The 23,893-nt window shown below is 40.0% G+C and overlaps 1 protein-coding gene across 8 annotated transcripts in view; it reads right to left on the minus strand.

Moving 5' to 3' along the window:
• The window catches only part of PTK2B (protein tyrosine kinase 2 beta), a 166,246-nt gene that overhangs the window by 101,950 nt on the left and 40,403 nt on the right, over nt 1–23,893 (minus strand). For 6 of the 8 annotated variants that reach the window (XM_072633852.1, XM_072633858.1, XM_072633851.1 and 3 more), the window contains one exon: nt 21,344–21,396. The gene's annotated coding sequence lies outside the window, so the exon portion shown is untranslated. Of the gene's footprint in view, nt 1–14,601; nt 15,188–21,343; nt 21,397–22,837; nt 22,857–23,893 lie in introns of those variants that run through there. The other 2 variants (XM_072633856.1, XM_072633857.1) reach the window with 2 other exon arrangements.

Raw genomic sequence — 23,893 nt, forward strand, 5'->3', positions numbered from 1 at the left:
CCTGAGCTACATTGGACCGCTGAACTCAGATGGCTCCAGAGGAGAAAGTGAGACTGGTGACTTAGCACCCTTAAATCCAATTTCACTTGAAAGTCATGACATCATCTTCTGATGCTATGGTCCTCTTTGAAAACAGATGATAAATCATAATCTTTTCATCCCTAAAACCTAGTACACAACCTTGCCCATTTGGGGGAGGAGAGAGTAAGGGAAGGTCCAAACCTGTGATCATTCAACAGCAGAGCTAGAGTTTGAACCCACATTGTCTAACTACAAATCCAGCATTCTTTCCACAATACAACGTGGGTCCTATTTTGTGCTTTGTTATTGTTTTTCCTATGGGAAAGATTTGCTCTGTGTGGGCTGGTGGTCAAGACCTGACAAATACAAGGCCATTTTCCTCAAGAATATCCCTCAGAACTGCTCTTCCTTCCCCACAGATGGAGCCTAGGCTTGGCCCTCTTGCTGTCTTGTAAGCTGGTACCCAAGACAAGCTCTTGCCACATTCAGAAACTAGGGAGAAATGAGGAGAGCATGCTTTCAGTATGAAGCTTCTGGTCCAACAGATAGCCCACTATTTCCTTCTAGGTGTCCCTTTAAATCATATCATTTTTGTCTGAAGGTACCTCACTGGCTAACTAATTCAAGGAAAGCTCCAATTGTTAGGATGTTTCTCCTGACATTAAATCTTAATTTGTTTATTTTGTACCTTCCACCCATTTATCCTAGTTCTGTCTTCTGGAGCCAGGTAGAACAAACCTAACCCCCTCATATACTTGGGGGTAGCTCTCATGTTTCTTCTGGAGCAAACTGGACAAACACTAATGTGTCTTGTATCTCATAAAATCTATGGCTAATATTTATGGGATCTAGGAACAAAGGAAAGTGGAGATATTAAGTCATGTGGTTTTGTTGAAAGTTCAATAATATATAGTCATGAGAATGCTATATGATTGTGATTATACATCTTTGTCCTGGAAAAAGAATAAAGATATGCTTCCCTCCTTCAATAAAGAGGTGAGGGACTATAGGTGCAGAATGTTGCATATACTATCAGGTATGGTCCCTATGTCTTTTGGTTTTGCTTAACTTTTATTCTTTGTTATAAGGAACAGTTACAAAACTGTGGTGGGGAAAAGTAGAGTACAGCCAAACATGACTAATATAAAAACACATACAGAGGGCATTATGTCAAGAACATTAACTATTCAGATCTGTGGACAAGGGAAGTGTTTATAACAAAACAAGACACAGAGAGAACCACAGGAATAAAATGGATAATTTTGATTACATCAAACTAAAAAAAGTTTTTGCACAAACAAAACCCAATGCAACCAAAATTAGAAGGAGAGTAGGAAACTGTAGGTGGGGTGGGAGACTTAACAGCAAGTTCCTCTGATAAAGGCCTCATTTCTCAAATATATAGGGAACTGAGCCAAATTTATAAAAATAAGGGCCATTCCCCAACAGAGAAATGGTCAAAGGATATGAACAGGCAGTTTTCAGAAGAAGAAATCAAAGCTATCAGTAGTCATATGACAAAATGCTCTAAATCATTATTAATCAGAGAAATACAAATGAAAACAACTGTGAGGTGTCATGACACACCTATGTGTGACTAGTTTATGTGACAGAAAAGGAATGCTGGAGGGGATGTGGAAAAATAGGTACACTAATGCACTCTTGGTGGAATTGTGAACTGGTCCAACCACTCTGAAGAACAATTTGGAACTATGCCCAAAGGGCTATAAAACTACACATATCCTTTGACTCAGCAACATCACCACAGGTTTGTATTTCCAAAGAGATCAAAGGAAAAGGATCCATATGTACAAAAAGATTTATAGCAACTCTTTTTGTGGTGGCAAAGAATTGTAAACTGAAGGGATACTCTTCTTTTGGGCAATGGCTAGACAAGTTATGCATATGATAATAATGGAATACTCTTGTATAGTCAGAAATAATGAAGAGGATAGTTTCAGAAAAATCTGGGAAGACTTATATGATGCAAAGTGAAGCGAGTAGAACCAGAAGGTTATTGAACATAGTAATAGCAACATTGTAACAATGATGAAAACTGTGAAAGACTTAGCTACTTGAATCAACACAATGATCCAAGAAAATTCTAAAGGACTCAGGAAGAAAAATGCCACCCACTACCAGAGAGAGAACTGATAAACTCAGAGTGCAGATTGAAGCATACTTTTTTCACTTTATTTTTCTTGTTTTTCTCTTTTTTTGCAACCTAGCTAAACATGGAACTATGTTTTGCATGACTTCACCTGTATAATTGATATCTTATAGCTTGCCTTCTCAATGGGTAAAAAAAGTGCTGGAGGGAGAAAATTATGAATGTGTAAAAAAAAATGAATGACTTAAAAAAAAAAAAAGAACAGACTAGTATCCAAAGATCTGTGTTCAGATTGTGCCTCTGATACTACTTTTCACCTTAGGCAAGGTACTAACTTTCCTTGGGGAAGGCACTTAATTTTCCTGGGCCTCAGTTCCCTCACCTATAAAATGAAGGGATTAGATTAGATGACCTTTAAATCCCTTCCAACTCTAAAACTAGGATCCTATGAAATTATTTAAAACAACAACAAATTTATTGGTATAACCTTATTTCGATTTCAATTGTTGGCTAGAGATGGGCAAATCAGAAGGTTCATGGGGTCAGTGTCATCCTCATGTGTAACTAGACTCATAAATTAAATAATTAAAATTAATTAATGTAAAATATTAAAATATTAAATAATTAAATTTTATAATTCACTTTTCTACTTTAGGCAAAAAAGACAGGAGAAGTTAGAGGCTTCAGGCACCAAGATGCTGAGGTCCCTAACTTCTAACCTGAATTTAGCAGTGGTCTTTGTCTATCTCCATTTCTCAGTGAGTCACATAGGGAAAAATAATCTTGACCTATAAGCCCCACAGGAGGAGGAATGACCAACCAATAAAAAAATGTATATTTAAAATGTAGCAGAAATGCTAAGTGACCCACATAACTCATCAAGAGACAGGTCCTTCCCAGGGCTTATGCCAAGAATCAGCACACGGCTCACCACAAGCACCGGCACGGACACAGACAAGAATGACTAACAGTCTCATTCTGACTCAGGGGAGAAGACCCTAGTCTGAAGAAGGAGATAGGTAGGCTATAGCGAAGGTGTCTCTGGGCTTGATAAATAGGCCGAGTGGGAGGAGAATCTGAGGATAGAATCTTAAGATTTGATGGGACCTCAGAGGGCAGCTAGCTTAGCTCCCCACTCCATGCTAATACTCTCTTTCTAGCCTCCCTGGCTGATGACCAGAGGGCCTGGGTTTGAACAGTCACAGTACAGAAAGCTCACTTGGTATCTCTCAATGCAACCTGTTCTATTTTCTAACAGCTCTTTCCTTTACTGAACCAAAATCTTCCTCCCTAAAACTTCCACCCACTGGTCCTATTTCTGTCCTCTAAAATGGCAAAAGATGTCTCCTCTAAATGATAAGCCTTCAAGTATTTGATGACAGCCTATCTATCCCCCTTCCTACCACCCCTTTTCCAGGCCAAATATCTCTAGCTCCTTTGATCACTGTACCTTGTTATGGTCACAGAATGGTTACCCTTAACCATTCTGGACATCCTGTCTGTAGATGCTCCAGTAGAATCCTCCCTTTGCCCCCAATGAGTAAAATATTCCAGATATGTTCTATACACACTGCTCTGAAGATGCTACAATTAATCTAGGTTTCTTTAAAATGAAAATAATTATCCATAGGAAGTCTGTGTGGTATAAAATGGAGGTAAGATGAGAGACTAAGTGAAGCTTTCCTTAGTGGAGAGGGTACCTGAAAATTGTGTAGTGAACTGGTATCATGATATACCTACTTACCTGCACTACTTTGGAGCTGGACTGTAGCAACAACTATAATAATAACTAGCAAAATTATAGAGTGCTTTGAGGTTTGAAAAGCACTTTACAAATATTATCCTATTCTTCACCTTCACAACAACCCTGAGGTAGGTACTAACGGAGGCTAAGAGAATGACTTACTGGGGGCACAAAGCTAAACAGCTGCAGCAGGATTTGAATCCAGCACTCTATCCTTGGTACCACTCAGCTGCTTCATAGACATAGCACGGTTTGAGGAAACCTGAAATTTCATCTGCATATTATACTTTTTTAATGTAGCATAATATGCAGGGCCTTGCAGTTATAATCAGAAAGACCTGGGTTCAAATCCTGCTTTAGACACTTACTAGTAAGACTCAAACCTGGAGAAATGGCCTTACCTGTCTTCTCAGTTTTCTCTTCTATAAATCATTGTGGAGGGGAGGGGGTCGGATTCAATGGACTCTAAGATCCCTTCCAGCTTTAAAACTATGAGTCTATAATCTGCAATACTTACCTCAAAGGGTTATTGTGAGGATTAAATGAAGTAAGGCATACAAACAACTTGGTAGGCTCTATATAAATATCAGTTGGTAGTTTCCCCAATGACTCATTTTTAATGAGGAAGAGTGGTACGGTTCTGAAAGAACTGGGGCTCAGAGGACACCTTGGTCCTAGGGATAAAAAATCCTTACAGCTCAGAGTTAGGTTTTCATTGTGCTGGAACTCAACACCCATTCAGCCTCCTTCAGAGAAGGCTAGTAGAACTGAGTTATTTAGAGCACTGCAAGTAAGTTTCCAGTAAACTATACAAAACTCAAACCCTGCCTCTGTGCCTTTGCCTAGACTGCCCCCCCATTCCTGGAATACTCTCTATTCTCATAAAATCATTGCTTTTTAAGTTGGAAAGGATCTTAGGGATCACTTAACCCAACTCTTTATTTTATAAATAAGGAAACTGAGGCCCAAACATTTGCCCAAGTCTACACAGTTAGAAATTAGAAGGCTGGAATTTGAATCTGGGTCATCTGACTCTAAAGCCTTTCCAACGAAGATGAGTTTCCAATGAATATCCAAAACTCTAACCATTCTTTCCAATGCACTGCTCCTCACCTCTGTTTACTATGATCCCCATCTTCCTTCCATCCTCAGCAGGTGATCTCCCTGCCCTCTCCCACCCTGGAAACTACCTTGCATTTGTTTTATATCCACCTATCTGTGTATATGTTATTTCCTTCTAGTGATAGAATGTAAGTTCTTTAAGGTAGGGACCGTCTAATTTTTTGATGAACCTCTCAGCAAACAAATATTTATTAAGCATCCTACTATGTGCCAAGCACTGTGTTAAGCACCGCGTAATCTCAATAAATACTTGTTGAATTGAACTGAATACATGTTTTAATCATTTTCAAAATCTCACAAGTCCACAGATCAGGTTGCTGCTATGGAACTCTGAAGGGATAGATGACAATACAAGGAAGAAGAGGTCTCTTGGAGGACGATGAGGAAGGAGGTTTAGGGCTATAGATTAGAAGAAGAGAGAAAGCTCTCAGGAATGGGAAAGACTCAGAGAAGAATGCAGAGGGCACACCTACAAGGTCCAAGTCTTACCTTCCGTGAACCCAAAGTCAAACAATTCATCTTATCAAGAAATCAGGGAACACTTCTTTATACAATTGAAACAGCTTGAGCTCTTTTGGGGCAATGGGGACTAGAACGATGCAGTCCTTAGCCCTAATCTCCCAAGAGCCAGTCACATGGGGACCAATGCAAGTCTGGGTTTCACCAACATCAGGAAATGACACATAGCAGCCAGGCAGAGTTGGGAGGAGGGAGGCATGAATCACACCCCGGAAGTGGCAAAGGAAGAAAGGAGGGAGGTCCTTAGGGAGAAAGAGAATGGGAAATGCCCTGGGAGAATCATACTAGACATGGGACTGCCAGCAGGTCCAACTTTTCTACTCCTGACTCTGCTGGCAGGGTAACTAACCCAGGAAGCCCTGAGTGTGACTGAGTGAAGATACCTGCTTCAGTGAGGTGATCATTCTGTACATGCAGGGAAGTCTCAGAGTGAGACAGATGCCTCACCTTCCCCAAGCCAGTCATGTTAGCAAACATGAGACATAAATCATTATTTCACTATGTGCATTATTTTATATTAAATAAATTATTTTCTGACATGTTAAGCAGACCTTGAACTTGAACCTGAAATGGGGGCAATTCCTGACTGAGGGGATCTTTGATTTTTGAGCCCATGAGAGCATATCTGGGTAAATCAGAAACTCCCATCATTCAAGATAAAACAGAGGTTTCTAGGACAACCCCACCTGAAGCATGAATTCCCCCTTTATACCATCTCTACTAGGAGATAATTCAGCTTCTTCTTGAGTATTTCCAATAACTGAGACTTTCACAGTCTGGCCCCATTCTTCATTTCTCTCTATATACCCTATGTCACATACAAACTGGCTTATTTCCTGTTCACTGAATTTGGTGTTCTATCTCTCACCTCCATGCCTTTGTAGTATGTCTGAAATGGATTCTCTCCTTAATTATGCCTCTTAGAATCTGTATTTCCTTTAAGGCTTGACTCAAGCACCACTTCCTGCATGAAGTCTATCCTAATCTGCACTACCTCGTCTCCAGCTGCTAGTGGCTCCTCCACAAATTACCTGTTGTTTACTTCATGTGTTTTTTATCTGCTTATATAAGTATATATTTCCTCCTCCCCTATAAGGAAAGCTGCTTGGGATCAGGATCTATTTTATTTTTGTCTTTTTATCCACAATGCTTCTATATCATGGGTTCAAACCAAGATATGGAATTCAACAGTCTCCAAAGAATTAAAAATAAATGTCATACAGAGGACAATAGAGAGGCTCATGGTGGGTGTGAATAAACTGCAACATATAATCTACAAGAAAATCCAAAGAAGAAAAGGAGTAAAGGATGCTATTGAAGAGAAAATGAGCTAGTCATATGGAAAGTATGAATGGTGACAGGTGGATAGTCAGAGGCCTCCACTAATGTCCTACTGATATAAGGAAAAATTAATAAGTGGTCCCCAACTGGTAAATGATCAAAGGATAGCAACAGGCAGTTCTCAAAGGAAGATATCCAAGCTACCAATATTCATATGAGAAAAAAAAATGTTCTATATCCCTACTGATTAAAGAAATTCAAATTGGAGCAACTTCAAGCTTTCACCTTACAATCATCAGACTGGCAAAGATGGAAAACATTAGATGTTGGAAGGGTTATGGAATAAACAGTCACATCAATGAACTGTTGGTGGTGCTGTGAATTGGAAGCAATTTGGAACTATGACCCCTCCAAGTCACTAAACTGTGTATATCCTTTGATCCAGTAGTACAACTCAGGTTCTACCTCATACTCATCAGATTGGCATAGTTGCAGAAAAAAGGTAAATGGCCAATAATGGAAGGGCTGTGGGAAAACAGGAACATTAATACACTGCTGGTGGAGCTATGAGCAGGTCCAACCATTCTGGAAAGCAATTTGGAACTATTCCCCAAAAACTATTAAACTGTACATACCCTTACCCCCAAAGAAGTTAAAAAAAAAAAAGAGGAAAAGGACTCATATGTAAAAAAAAATAATTGCAGCAGTTCTTTTTGTGGTAGCAAAGAACTAGAAAATTAAGTGGGCACCAAGGAATGGGTGAAAAATTTATAATATATGAATGTAATGAAATACTACCATGCTACAAGGAAGGATGAAAAATATAATTTAAGAGGAACCGGGGAAGACTTACATGAACTGATGCAGAGTAAAATCAGCAAAACTATAATAATTTACAATGATAATAACATTGTAAAGATAACTTTGAGAGATTCGAGAGCTCTGATTCACGCACTGACCAACAGGGATTCCAGAGAAAAGATAATGAAGCATGCTAGCACAGTACCTAGTACATAGAAGGTGCTTAATAAGTAAATACTTGTTGACTTGACTCTGCAGATGCAGAATGAGCATGCCCTATATTGCATACAAACTGGTCTCTGGTTCCCAGAATTTGAGATTCCACCTCTGTCCTCCATGCCTTTGTAGTACATGTCTGAAACCTTAATTATGCCCCTTAGAATCCATATTTCCTTTAAATCCTTATCTTTTGGATATGACCAAAAAGGAAATTTATTTTGCTTAACTATGCATACTTGTTACAAGGGGTTTTGTTTTTCTTTGTTTTAGTTGTGGGAAAGGATAGATGTTGAGAGGGAGGAGAGAAAGCAAACACTTATTCATTGGGGAAAAAAGTAAAATAAAAGTTACATTTAAAAAATAAATCAAGAAAGTCCTCTAGCATGTTGGGTAGCCCTCAAAGACAAATTTATGGGGACATACGGACAAGCGTCAGATAGTACAGGCAGTCACGGATGGGTTGAAACTTGATGAAATCGCCGGTCCATCAAGCATTTGGGTTCCCCAGTGCTTGCCTAGAAAAGTGTCTTGCATCTAATAGGCAGTTAATAAATGTATGTTAATTGATTAATGTAAGTCTAGATTCAGGTGCCACTTCCTATGGGAAGCCTAAATGTTTGTTCTCTCTCCTTCCTTAAATTTTCTTGCATTTACTATTTCGTGCATGAAACATATCTGCTGGGATGCAGCAGCTGGTTTGTTTTTACCTTTGTAGTGCCTGTGTACAACACAGTACTTTGCATATGTAAGATGCTTAATAAATGCTTGATGAAACCAGTTCAACTGTATGGGAGAACAGGGATCCTCACTATTCTATTTCACAATGCAGCTATTGTAATTGTTAGGAAGTTCTTTACACTGAGTTAAAATCTCCTTCCCAGAGGTAGCCAGGTAGAGCAGTGGATAGAGTAATGAGCCTGGGTCAGGAAGATCTAAATTCAAATTCAGCCTCAGATTATATGACCCTGGACAAGTAATTTAACTTCCATCTGTAACAGGTTTTTTATCTGTCAAATGGGGATAATAATAGCATCCATTTCCCAAGAGGGTTGTGAGGATAAGATGAGATGATGTTTGCAAGACACCTTTGCAAACCTAAAAATGCCATATAAAAACTATTTGCTGTTATCATTATTATTATTTCCTATACATCCTACATCCTAGTTCTTCATCTGGAGCTACATGCTACATATAAGTTAAGTAATCTTCCGTATGACAAACCTTCAAAGAATTCATGATGGTTATCATACTCTGCCTGTTTCCTCCTTTCCAGGCTATAAACATTCTCAGTTCCTTCAACCTTTCTTTCACATAGTATGGTTTCCACAGCATCGCATCATACATAAATCATTGAAGGGACCTCAAGGAAAACTAAGGCCTAAAGAAGTTAAATGAATTGCCTAAGATCACCAAGTAACATTTGAACCTTTGTGCTCTGGCTCCCAATCCACTCCTGCTTTCGTACAATGGTGTTATCCACTCTCCAACTTGGGCACCCTCCTCTAGACTCTATATGATGTGTCAGTATGGTTTCAGAAATGTAATCCTAAGAACTGGATATGGTGTTTCAGATGCATGCTGACCAGTCCAGAGAACACTGACAGCTTAACTAGCACCTCTAGCCTTAATCAAATCTGAATTCCTGGCTGTCAGAGTACAGAGGTCCAAAGAATAAGTAGATAGCTAGGAAAATTGAAAATGTAAGATAACCAGACTTCAATAGTACTCTATTTCTATCAGTTACTGAGAGCAGATCTGAAGGATCTGAGTGTACAGGAAAGTTTCATACCTTTCTTCCTACTACCTCATTTCCTAAAGACCAAAAACCACAAAACATCTCACAACTTTTTTTTAAGGTAATAACATACCTGGTAAATTGCTAGAATATCCTGGGAGAGGTAATAGGTGTGACCAATCTTGGTAACAGACCTATGCACCCACAAATTGGAGGTCCTGGGCTATTACAGAGACTAACTAGGCAGCTACAGTTTCACAGTGGAAAAAAAAGGAATTTTCACCACTGGACGTTTGGTTGTTTCAATCTTATCTGACTCTTTGTGACCCTATTTGGTGTTTTCTTGGCAAGAATACTGGAGTGATTTGCCATTTCCTTCTCCAGCTCATTTTACAGATGAGAAAACTGAGGCAAACAGGGTTAAGTGATTTGCCCAGGGTCATATGTGTCTGAGGCCATATTTTCTGTCTGCGTTTGTCTTTCATTTTTGAAGAAGACCGATGACATCAGAGAAATGATGACATGACTTGCACTTGACTTTGTTTTGAGTGAGGGAAGACTGTGCAGGTCACCAGCCTCACTTTCCCTTCCTGAGTCATCTGGATCCAGAGACCAGATATTCATCAGGGTGCCTGGAGAAGGCCCAGGATGCAATGGGAGACCTTGGCTTTTTCAGGTACTCACTTAGAGTGAGATAATGCCCTTTCAGTGAATAGGCTTCTTTAAGAAGTAATCAGGGAATGGTCCTTTTAATGAGCAAAAGAAAAAAATAAGTAAATCAAGCTGGGAGGGAAAGAGCCATAGCTACTATTGACAATTACTGTGAAGCCAGGAGAGTTCCAAAAAAAAGCCATTAAGTGGAATTTGGGGCACGGACCTATTGTTGTGCAATGTATAGTCTTCAGAGTGCAGTGAGTTTAAGGTTTTGGGAAAGACAGAAAGATGGAAGGAAGGAAGGAAGGAAGGAAGGAAGGAAGGAAGGAAGGAAGGAAGGAAGGAAGGAAGGAAAAGGAAGAAAAAGAAAGAAAGAGAAAGAAAGAAAGAAAGAAAGAAAGAAAGAAAGAAAGAAAGAAAGAAAGAAAGAAAGAGAGAAAGAAAGAAAGAAAGAGAAAGAAAGAAAAAGAAAGAAAGAAAGAGGAAGGAAGGAAGAAAGGAAGGAAGGAAGAAAGAAAGAAAGAATCTGGCCCATAAACCCCAAGATAACTGGGAATCCTGTGGCCATCCAAATTTACCTTCCTTTGGAGAGGAGAAGGAAGTGGGGGACAGAAGGGATTGGATGAGCTCAGTTACCCAGCTAGCTGGGTCCCCATTCAGGCAGCTCAGTCTACTCATAAGTCTGTTCCCTCACTCAAAACAAAGTCAAGTGCAAGTCATGTCATCACTTCTCTGATGTCATGGTCTTCTTCAAAAACGGAGGCCATATTTAAACTCAAGAAGATGAGTCTCCCTGTCTCCCAGTCCAGCACTCTATCCACTGTGCCAGCTAGCTACCCTATTGTCATCACTAGATAATGTTTAAAAACACGAGAGAGAGAGAGAGAGAGAGAGAGAGAGAGAGAGAGAGAGAGAGAGAGAGAGAGAGAGAGAGAGAGAGAGAGAGAGCAGGAGGGAGTCCTAACAGCCTTAGTTTCCTCATGGCATTGCTTTTCTATGGCAAGGCAGCATGTTACTGTGAGTCAAAGCACCTGTGTGTCATCTTGGGCAAGTCCTTAATCTTTCTGAACTTCAACTTCCTCATCTGAAAAATCAAGGTATTGGACTGAATGAAAGACCACAACGTACATTCATGTGTAATCAGCCACCAAATCTCCAAAGGGCTGACCCACCAGCCTTGGACTGCCCAAGCCTTCATGCTACTGCAGAGTTTTCAGACCACAATGGGGATCTCCTGCTCTGGCCACATAAATCCTGTCAAGCCTTGAATATTCTCCCATCATGTTTTGCTTTACTAAGTGTAGTTGTTACAAGGATTTTGATTCTCATGTCTATTTCTAAGAAGGAGGTGGATGGGAGAAAGCATACATTTTTGTTCATTAAAAATATTAAATTAAATTTAAAAATAGAGAAAATTCTCCCATTTCCTGGGACAGTTGTCATTGTTGGATCATAGACTGAAAAGAACCTTAGAGGTCATCCATCTAAACCCTTCACTTAATAGAGAAGGAAACAGGCTCAGAGAAATTGATTTCACTGGTTTGTCCAAAGTTAGAGACCCTGTTGATACAAAGGTGAAGCAGTCCCTGTCCTGTCAGAGAAGATTTGGTGGCAGAGCCAATGTTTGAATCCAGATTTTCTGACTCCAAAGATCGCATTCTATATACACTGTACCACAAATACTAAATGGACCTCAGAAACATTGCTTGGCTGTGGTGCCTCCTGTTAAATATTAGCTCTTTAAGGGTAGGGAAGTAGTCCAAAGGATGGAGTGCTGAGCCTAGAGTCAGGAAAACTCCTCTTCCTGAGTTCAAATCTGGCCTCAGATTCTTACAAGCCTTAGACCCTGGGCAAGTTATTTAGCCCTGTCTGTCTCAGTTTCCTCATCTGTAAAATAATATAGAGAACGAAATGGCAAACCAATATCTTTTTCAGGAAAATCCCAAATTAAGGTCATGAAGAGTTGGACACAACTAAACAACAATGACATTTATTATTCTTCGGGGCAACTAGATGGTACAACGGCTAGGGTGCTAGGCCTGGAGTCAGGAAGACTTGAGTTCAAATCCAGCCTTAGATACCTAACCCTATGACTCTGGGCAAGTTAATTAACCCTGTGAGTCTCAGTTTCCTCATTTGTAGAATGAGCTGGAAAAGGAAATGGCAATCCACTCCAGTATCTTTGCCAAGAAAACTACAAAATGGGGTCATGGAGAGTGAGACAGGACTTAAATGACTAAGCAGCAATTAAAAGGGCAGAGATTATCTCACTTTTTGTATTCCCAGTTCCTCACATGGTGCCTAGCATATAAAAGGCAATTAAATGCTCATTGGGTTGGATTAGATTGCTGCTTTCCAGCTATAGGTTCTGGGCTACATGGAGCAGAGTAATGAACCTAGCAAGGGGAAATAATATGGAGAACTGAGAAATCACTTCATCCCCAAACCTTCTAGTTCTTACCCTCCCCCCCCCTCCCTACAACAGTTTTCATGATTTCACAACTAATATGTAAGGACAATGTCAAATTGTAAAACATCCTTGGTGTGTCATCCTAGGCTTGGTTTCCTCACTCCTCTTTGCTGATTTGAAGTCAGAGAAGTAGAAGTTGGGGTAACTACAGTGTGGTCTAGTAGATTAGGCACCAGACTTGAAATCAGGTAAGCCCTGGGTTCAAATCCCCCTCCTCAAAATATGTTTTACTTTATTGCACATGCATAACCTATATCAGGTTGCTTACTGTCTTGGGGAGAAGAGAGGGTGGAAGGGAGAAAAATTTGGAACTTAAAATCACAGGACAAAATGAATGTTGAAAATTGTCTTTACATGTAATTGGAAAAAAATACTATTAATTTTTTTAAACCCCATCTCAGATAAAATCTGTGTATATGCCTGGGTAAGTGAATTAATCTCACCAGGTTGCAGTTTCCACATTTGTAATGAAGGACATTGGGCTTAATGTTCCAAAGGTCCTTTTCTATGCTAAAACTATGATTTTAAAAATAGGGAGTAGTCTTGCCTCACTTGCCCTTTCCAGACACACCCCTCAGACCACCTGTAACATCTTATAAATTGTTAGAATAAGAACATACCAATATAGATAGACTCAGGAAGACCTGAGTTCGAATTCTGCCTTTGGCCCTTGCCTCAAGCACTACCCTAGGACTTTTCTTTTAAGGTCAGATACATTTGGATCTGAGTCATTTCAAGGAGTTTCCCCCCAGGGAGGTCTCTTTGATGAAGTCACAGATCCTTTCAGTTTGGGGCTATAACCTTTTAGAGCTGGAAAGGACCACAGACATCATCTAGTCTAACCTGTTCACTTCACAGAAGAGGAAATTGGAGCCCAGAGAAGCTGAGTGTCTTGTGCAAAGTCACACAGCTAATAAAAAAGAATTGGGACAGAAGTAATAGTTCAGATCTCTTCTTTAGAAGCAATTGTGGCATCCAGATCTTAGTTTTAGAGTTGGAAAAGACTTCAATGGTCAACTCATTTAACTCTCTCATTTTACAGATGAGGAAACTAAGGGTCAGAATGGTTAATTGATTTGCTCAAATTCACACAGCTGGTAATTAGTGGAGCCAAAATTTGAACTCATATACTCTGATTCCAGTTCCAGGGATATTTCCACTGTGCTGAATTGCCCCTTCTCTTTCCCTTTAAGGCTGCCCTTGATGTTCAGCCTAATCACCTGCATAAAAATGTCAGCACTGGGGAGAGGGAACCCAGAGAGATCTACCTCTTGAGAAGGATGGCCCTACATGTGTACATTTACCAGTCTAGCCTAATCCCTATTTGTAACAGCACCCTCCCTCCACCCTAACCCCTTCTTCTCACCCCTCCTCCATTATTCTGCTCATACCTTCCTCTCTCCAGTGATCACAGGATCATCTGTTTGGAGATGGAGGAAGCCTTGAAGTCTACCAAACCCAAAGAGGAAACCCAGGTCCAAAAGTTATGTGACTTACCGAGGCTCATACAGATCATGTCAGAAATGTGATTTGTACCTAGGTCCTAACTCTAATCAACCACTCTGTCCACAACACTACACTTCCCCTCAAATGACATTTATATGCAAATAAGAGATGTACAGACCTCAAACTTCATACATGTGTTTTAGTGGGAAAGAATGGACAGGAGAATTAGTGAAATTGAGGCCATCCTCATTTGAAAAAGTGGAATGAAAAGTAGAGTCTGGATTTGTCAAAGAAAAGTAGAAATAAACAATTCCTGAAAAAAAAAAAAAGTAAGGGTTTATCCAAGAGTGTCACCAGGAAATGATAAGGGCTGTAAAGTCACTCTTTCTCAGCCCTCCCTGTCCTAGGAGAGTGATACTTTTTTTTTTTAACTTAGCAGAACATTTCACACCTCATTAGAAAGACATAAAAACACTTACCAGTTAATTGTCATGGACTTTTAAAAGGGAGCTTCAAAACATGGCTTCTAGTTCCTACTCATCCTTCAGTACCCAGCCCAAAAGTCACCTCTTTCATGAAACCTTCTCAGATCCTGCCTGTGAGCTCTAGGTCTTCTCAGTCCTTATATTGCTTCATAGCTATCTCTTGTTGCTTCCTCACTTCCACTTTGGTAATTATTTGCATATGAGTCATCTCACCTACTTGATTTTCCCCTTGAGGGCAAGAACTATGACTTATTCATCTCTATGTGCCTCCCCACAGCTTAGAGAGAATGAACTTCCCCCAAAATGCTAAAACCAGCCTAAGACTAAATGTGAGCTGTGGCCTTTGTGTGCTTGGATGGTGCTGAAATCCAATGGTGGAATGGGAATATTTGGTAGAGATGGGAATCAGACAATGAAGAATAAAGACAAGCAGCTCTGAAAGACACTCCCAAAGTCCTGAGAAAGCTTGGAGAACCACTAGTCCAACCTCTTACTTTAGAGAGGAAACCTAGACCCAGAAAGATGAAATGATCTATCCAAAGTCACACAGGTATTAAGTAACAGAGCCCAGCCCTCTAGGCACACCTTGCTGCCTCAATTCTAATCAACCAATCAGGAAGCAATTGTTCAATGTCTCCTAGGTGTCAGGCTCTGAGAATACAAAGATAAAAATGAAACATTTCTTCCTTCAAGGAGGTTACTTTCTAGCAGGGGAATCACAAGTATACAGAGAAATAAATGCAAAATACGTATAAAGGAATTATGAGGCAAGGAAATAGGAGGAGATGGCCCTAAACTCTGGGTGGGGAGGGGAGGAGGGTAGAAATTAGGAAAGGCTTCCTGTAGGATGTGTTCCCTCTGGTGACTTTTGAAGGAAGCTAGGGATGCTAAGAGCCTGGGGTGAAGAGGAAATACATTCTAGACAAGAGACTATGTAAAGGCACACAGGGGAGGTGGAATATTCTAACAGTTAATAAGATGTCTCAAAAGGGCCACATGCAGCCTGAGAAATGTGGATAGAAACAGGAAGGCAAGACCAAAGTCTTCCTACTTCTAGGATGATGTTTAAATACAAATTCGGGAAGTGTAAACAAAGCGTTCTATGTACACAAATGGAATTCTGCAGTAAAGAAAATGCCTCCAATAGACTAAGACTTAGATCTGGCAAAGACTTGAAATAGCATTTAGTTTCATTCTCTGACTTTTCACAAAAGGAAACTAAGGCTTACTTGAGGAGTCATTTGTCCATGTCACCCCCACTAGTCTCTGGCAAAAGCAGGATTCAAACTCAAGACTGAGTAGACTATGGGGTGGTTCCTTCCAGCACTAAATATATATTCCTATGATCCAAATTCACCTCTCCCTCCCTGTGCCATTTTTGTTCTTATAGAGAAAGAATCCTTTGTAAACAAGAGCCTTTTCTTAAAATAAAGAAATCTCATACCAATAAAAAACAACAAAAAAAATTTTTGTAAACTACTTGAAACAGGGCTGATGCCTTTGCAGCCAGGAGATAGCAGTAGCTTCATGTACATGTAGAGTGTACCTCTCCGTCCCTGGTGAGCGCAAGGTCAAGAGAGCCTACCCTCAGCAAGGCTGCACAGCCTGTCCTCCTGGTTCCTTACATTCACATGCCATTTCCCCCTTTTCTGTCCCCACTGGTGACCCTTTCCCTACTTTAGGCACATGTGATGCCCTATTCTTTGCTTCCATAGATCTCCCATTAAAATGACTTCGGAAGAAGTCTATGACATGTCATCAATATTCAGTGAATGGTTCACTGTGTGTGTCGATCAATATTAACAATAGTAATAGGTAGCTAGGCAGTGCAGTGAATAGAGTATTGAACTTGGATTCAGGAAGCCCTTACAAGTGGCATTACCCTACCTCCCTCAGCCTCAGTTTTCTCATCTCTAAAATGGGAATAATAATAGCATATACCTCAGAGAGTTGCTGTGAGGATCAAATGAGATAATGTGTCAAGCACTGGGCAAACTTTAAAATGATATAATCACTAAGTATTATTATTAATATTATTATTACTATAGTTCAAGTTTATGTAGTATTTTCATATTAAAAGCATTTTCCATGCCATACTAAGAATTAGATTCTCAAAATTAGCTAATATTTATCTAGTACCTACTATGTGCCTGGAATTGTGCTAAGAACTTTGCAATTATCTTATTTTTTCCTCTCAACAACACTGAGGGGTGGTGTTATTAGTATAAACCCATTTTACATATGCTATTACATATATGTCATTATTATCATTATCCTTATTTTACAGCTGAGGAAACTAAAGCACACTATGGTTAAGTGACTTGCTCCGAATCACACAGCTAGTATCCAACCATTCCCACAAACAGGATAGTAGAAACCTTATCTTTTAATAGGAAGAACTCCCTAGAGAAAAAAAGACTTAAATGTATACGTGCGAATATAGAGAGAGAAAATATACCTGAAGCTAAGGGAAAAACAATTAGCAAATATATTCATTGTCCTCTTTATATTTCAGGCAGAAGAGCTAACACATAAGAAACCAATCAATAGGCAAGCTTAATTAATACTTAGTAACAGCTATAATCAAGTCAAAGAATACTACTTAATAAATAAATTAGTTGAAGTACTATTTATAAATTTACTAATTGTTCTTCAGTTGATAAAAGCTTCATTTGGTCTTTTGCTTTACCGTAATGGATCTACAGGGGTCCATGACCAGTCATCTTGACTCATATCTTGCCGCTAGATTCCAATGACTCTGGAGGAGAGTGAGGCTGATGACTTTGCCCAGCTCTGCCTCACTTAAATCCAATTCACTTACAGGTCAAGACATCACCCCTCTGATATCATTAGTCCTCTTCCAGAATGAAGGATGAACAACTACAACAATGGATCCACAACTTGTTCTCCATGATTGCTATATGACCCCCTCTTCTCTATTTCCCTATATTTACACTTTAACCAGGATAAATAAAATTCCATTTTAATTATTGTTTTTGTTCATTCAGTCACACACAATTCTTCATGACCCCATGGAACATCTTATCCTTGGAGTTTTCTTGGCAAAGATACTGGAGTAGTTTGGCATTTCCTTCTCCCATTTCAGTTATAACACAGTTTAAAAAAAACATTGAATCTTGGAGTCAATCAATCACAAAATTTTAGCCTTGGAAGGGACTTTGGCAGACATCTAGTCAACTAAAGTCCATACACATAAAAGATTCCCCTTCTATAATTTACTGTACAAGTGGTCACCTGTCTTCTGCTTGAAGACAGTCAGCTCAATACCTCCCATTTCACACTGGGACAGCTTTAGTTCTTCCTGAGGCCTACAGAGGCTGTCCTGCTTTATGAATTCAAACAGACCAAGCTGAACATGATAATGCTACAAACACTTGGAGACAACTGTTGGTTTCCTTCTGGCACCTTGTCTTCCCCAGGTTCCATATCCTTAGTTCCTTTACCTGATCTTCACACGGAATGAGTTCAAGGCCCTTTACCATCCTGGTCATCCTTGTTTGAATGTTCTTCAGTTTATTATCCTCCTTAATTCATAACATAAATACCCAACAAGTAGATTCCTCTCTCCCCCACAGTGAGACAAGACAACCAACAAATTCTTCCGTGGAATCAGTCCATAGAGTCAGAGGACATGGATTCAAATCCTTCTATGCCACTTAGTACTACCTGTGTGACTTTGGGCAAAGTACTTGACCTCTGTGGGCCTTAGTTTCCTTATCTAAAATAAGTGGGTTAGAGCAGATAGCCTCTAGTTTCACTTCCAGCTCTAAATCTGTGATCCTTTGACCTGTGGGACCACCCCACCTTCAACGTCCCTGACATCTGCTCAAACTCCACACCTGAATATTTCAATGGCTCATGATCTTACTCTTGAGGACACTCCCTCTGCTGGTACAGATCACCATCCACCCATACCTTCTCATCCTTTTCAATCTCTTTCTGTAAGTTCTCTGTTGAGGATCTACTCAACATTCAAGAAAACTTCCTTTGTCTTAGTTCATGTAAACAAATCCACAGCATAAGAGCATGATGTACATGGTCAATGTGAAAATATTATTTGCTTACATTTTATATGTATAACCGATATCATATTCCTTTGCCTTCTAAAATGAGTGGGACAGAGGCTGGAGGAAGGGGAGAATTTGGAACTCAATACATTTTAATGCTATAAATAAATGAACCAACAAACAAATAAATAATATAACATGATGTGGAAAGAATGATAGACCTAGAATCAGGTGTCATGGATTCTGGTCCCAGGTGTGTCAGTAATAAGCTGTGTTGCCTTGAGCAACTCATTTAACTTCTCTAGGTCTCAACTTCCTCATGTGTGAAATGAGTATTGGATTGAAATGGGATAATCTCTAAGGTTCTGTGTAGGTGCAAATTCTGTGACTCTATGAACTTCTGTGGGAAGTTTCCTCAGTCTGTTGTCATTCTAGTGAGACTTGTGGTGTTGCTGTTTACTCACTCAGTCATGACCCCACTTGGGTTTTCCTTGGCAAATATACTGGAATGGTTTGCCATTTCCTTCTCCAGATCATTTTACAAATGAGGTAAATAGAGTTAAATGACTTGCCCAGGGTCACACAGCTAGTAAGTGTCAGAGGTTGGAGTTTCAACTTGGGTCCTCCTGACTCCAGGTCCAGTGCTCTATTCATTGCACCACCTAGCTGTCCTTCTAGTGGAATTAGGACTCCTTTAAAGCCATGCTGCCTAGAATATGATCCTATGTCAGGGAAGAGTAGAGGGAAATAGGGGACGCAATCTAGGACCTGGCCCATTACAAAGCCCTTGGCTTCAGAGTCAAGACTGGTGTCTTGCTCTGCTGACCAGAGTTTAGATTCAGTTCAACCCCTTCTGCAGTTTTTCCTCAACCTCCAATAGCAAGTGTCTTCTCCTCCAATATTATTATTCACCTATTTTTTATGTATCTTTTATGTACATATTATCTCCTTCATTAGAATATAAATTCCTTGTAGGCAGAGATTCTTTCATTTTTCTTTTTGCATCCCTGGTACTCAGTGTAGTGTTTGACATACTAAAATATGACTCCCATTAGAATGGGAAGAACCATGTCTTCACATGAATTTATAGCCTTAGAGTCTAGCACATAGAATGCACTGAGTAAATGTTTGTGGACTGCCTGACTGACATCTAACATTTTCTGACTGATTGGACTGGGCTGGTAACAATAGGGCATAAGCAGAGTGACCACACTAGTTCCTAGATGGAAGGAAAACCAAATTGGTCCTGTGCTTTGGTTTCTTTGCCCATGGTTAATGTTCCTCAGGCATAGACATACCCCTGCCCTTTATCAATGGGAACAGTCAGCCCAAACTTCTCCCCTCTCCATTAAACCTTCATGGTCCACTGCACATGGCCAGCTCTTGGTAAATTTGTGAAGTCAATCAAATTTGTCTGGAAATTCCCCCTCCTTTAGAGGGAAGGGAGAGTAGGAGAGATTTTGAAGCTCAAAATTATAGAAAACATGAAGGTTAAAATTGTTTTCACATGTAGTTGGGAAAAAATAAAATATTAAATTTAAAAAAAAAAGAAATTCCCCTACCTTCCTTCAGCAATACACACTTCCTTTCCCTAGGCATTCAGCTTTACATTTTTTTTCTTGTCTCCCCACACCTAAACTTACTCTAAGTTTTCTGATAAACTCATTTGAATTGGTAGGTATATCTGTAACCCCTTTCAGTCATCATCTCTTTTTAACTTTGCTATTTCTATCAAGGGTACCACAATCCTTCCAGCCACCAGGTCACCAACCATGGGACCATGTCTCCTTGACTCTTCACCCTCAATCAGCCCCCATCTCCAAGAAGTTGCCAAGTCCTATCAATTCTACCTCCACAACATCTTTGACATTCATCTCTTTATTTCTTCTTACATGAGCATCACTCTAGTTCATACCCTTGTGACCTCTTGCCTGTAATATTGCAAGAGCCCCCAAATTGGTCTCCCTGCCCTCAGCCTCCTCATGTTGCTATCTATTTTCCACATAGCTGTTAAATTAATATCTCTGAAGCCCAGGTCTGACTCACTTACTCAAGAAGCTTTAGTGGTTCTCTGTCATCTCTAGAATGAAATAGAAATGCCTCTATTTGCTATTTAAAGCCTTTCATAAGTTGATACCAGCTCATGTTTATGAACAAATTGCATATTTCTCTCCCCCGTGAACTCTATGTTCTAGCCAAATTGCTTTGCTTGTTGTTCACAACACTCCCTCACTAAGTCTTTGCCCAAGTCATCCATCATGCCAGGAATGCCTCCTGCCTCACCTTGATCTCACAGAATCTCTGGATTCCGTTAAAGAACACCTCGTCGCTCTCACTTGTCAGGTATGGTACAGTGAGAAATCCTTTGGTGGATGGCATGGATTAGATGGTTGCTGAGGTCCCTTTCAATGACCAAATCCTATGTATCTATTCTTACCTGGGTTTTTAACTCTGGGACCTTTTGCATGTTCTGCTTAGGAATGACTCCAAATTTATGGAGAGAATGCGGATATAAAATTGCGTGCCTAAGTGAGGGGGAAAGTTGGTGTGAGAGTTTTGGAAAGAAGAAATACGAGAGATATGGCTAAGATGTAGTAATGTGAGTGTGTATGTGTGTGTGTGTGTGTGTATGTGTGTGTGTGTGTGTGTGTGTGTGTGTGTGTGTGTGTGTGTGTGTGTGGTAAACAGAAGCCAAAGGCTGTACTTACCTAATACCAGGAGGTCACAGGTCAGATCTCAGTTAGGCCAGGCTTCACTGGAACTGTGGAAAGGAAGAAGATAGGCATATCAAGGAAAGAAAAGGGATTGTAGATTATATATTGAAGGACATTAGAGTTGAAAAGGTCCTTGGGGGTCATCTAGTCCATTGGTATCAAATAAACAGAATATAAACCAAAAAGGAGAATCTCTATGGGCCCCATATTGATTTAGAAAACTATGCATTAAGAGTATCTATATTCTATTATATTTTTATTCATTTTGTTCAATATTTCCCAATTACATTCTGCGTCATCCACACTTGGGAGTGGAGTACAGGCCTCATGGTGGTCCATAGGCCATATGTTTCATACCTCTAATCTAGTCCATCTCCCTTGTTTTATGGATGAGGAAACCAAAGCCCAGAAAGGAGAAAAGACTTGTTCAGGTGACAGTTAGTTAATGGCAAGGATGGGACCCAAATCCAAGTATATTGACTCCTGGTTCAGGGATCTTTCCACAATGGTAGACTTCCTCTTTAATCCCTATTCTGAGTACCTCTAAGATTAAGAGGGCAGCTCATTGGTGAACTGGTTACAGTGTGTGGGGCTGGCCCTGACCTTGGTCCTGAGTGGTTTCTTTTTGGTAAATGGATTTGGAATCCAAGCAGCAGTGGTAGGAACAGGTTAATGAATTGACTGGGGCTATATCTTTTTCAATTGTCACATCCCCAGCACCCAGCATAAGTTTCTGCACATGACAGTGCTCAATAAACTTCAAAATGATTTACCATATGCAAAGTTCATCACCTTTACTGGCATGATCTTCAGTTTGGCATAGTGGAAAGAGTGCTGGGGAGAGAGTATGGCAAAGACCTAGTTCTGAATTGGACCTCTGATACAAACTCTCTGATCATGAGCAAGTTCATGAAATCTTCTGAGTCTAGAGGAGATAGGATGATACAGTGAAAAGAATACAGATCCCAAAGTCACAGGACTTGAGTTTAAATCCTGGCTTCGTATGAACTTGGGTCAAGTCATTTCATCTCTCTAGGCCTTAATCCCTTCGTGTGGAAAGTGAAGACAGTTGAACTTCTATGCTTTTTCAGATACATTCCAACTCTAACTCTATGATCCTCAATTTCTTAACCCAGAAAATAGGAATATTACCTTTGGGAACCAATTCATTAGAGTCATAGTGAGTATCAAGTAAGAACATATAATTCAAAGTGCACTACAAACTTTAAAGTGATATAAAAATGGCAGCTGATGTCAGCCTTCATCCTACTCTGCCTCTCCAGAATTTCAGTTCTTACTCCTCAATTATCTACCATGCATTTCAAATGGAGTGTCCCAACAACTTCTCATACTGGGCATATCCAGGCCTGAATGCCTTATCTTTCCTCCTAAACTCCCTCCTTCCTCCAAACTTCCTTATTTCTGTCACAGATGCCACCATCCTTCTAGCATCCCCAGTTTGTAATCTTAGTCCCCATTCTCCCTCACCCCACATATCCAAGCCATTGCTGAATCTTGCCTTGTTTACCTCCTCACCATCCATCCCGTGTGACCCTTTCTGTCTATGTACAAGCCTATCCCCTTCAGGGAAGTCCTCTTCACCTTTCCTCTGGATTGTTACAGCATAATCAATCTCCTAGACTCACAGGCCTCACCACTGTGGATCAGTCCACATACTACTGACAAAGTAATTTTCCTTAAGTGCAGAGGGCAGACAATAATAATATTAGCATTATTAAGCACTTACTAGGTGCCAAGCGATGTGCTAAATGCTCAGGGTACAAATATAAAAATGGAGACAGTGCTTTCCCTCAAAGAGCTTCCATTCCAGTATGTAACGCAGTGCCTGACACATACTAGGTGTTTTATAAATGTCGACTGATGGATTGTTTCTAGTAAGTAGAAACAATATATGTAGGGAAGTGGTGGCCAGCATGGCTTATTTTAATTGGGAAAGTCACTTGGATGGTAAATGGACTGACACATTCTTTCCAGTAAAAATGGCATATTAAGTTGATTACCTTTCCAGGACTAGAAAGAGGGAGAGTGGGAACGAAGTACCTGAAAAAGGCAGTTAATAAGAAGATACCCGTATTCCAGTGAATGTAGCTAAAAATGCTATAGATATAGTGCCCAAGGAATGGAACCAGGCCCTGCTGAACAAGAATCTGAATCATATTTACTGAGAACAGCAGAAGAGAAGTGACAGATGAGAAGGAGGAGTTAGTGTTGCTTTCGTAATACCATTAACAATGATTACCTCTCCTCTAATTGGAGGAGTCTACTGGCTGTGGGCTAAGGAAAGCCAATATAGCTTCAGTTCTCCTTCTGAGAATGTTTTTAGCCTTAATAACGTGTCAATAGATTTTTTTTTTGCCTTAAAGGTGTTTTATTTCTTAGGTTTTCACTCTTAGAATAAGAAACATTAACTTCTACTGATATCACTCCCTGGTACCTTGTTGTGATATGGAAGTGACCCTGTACCAGGGGCATGCTGGTAAATGTTTAACTTTCAGCTATCTAGGGCAGGGGAAGGGTAGAGGC

The sequence above is a fragment of the Notamacropus eugenii genome, chromosome 1 (genome assembly GCF_028372415.1).
Source record: "Notamacropus eugenii isolate mMacEug1 chromosome 1, mMacEug1.pri_v2, whole genome shotgun sequence".
In the NCBI taxonomy this organism is placed as follows: Eukaryota; Metazoa; Chordata; class Mammalia; order Diprotodontia; family Macropodidae; genus Notamacropus; species Notamacropus eugenii.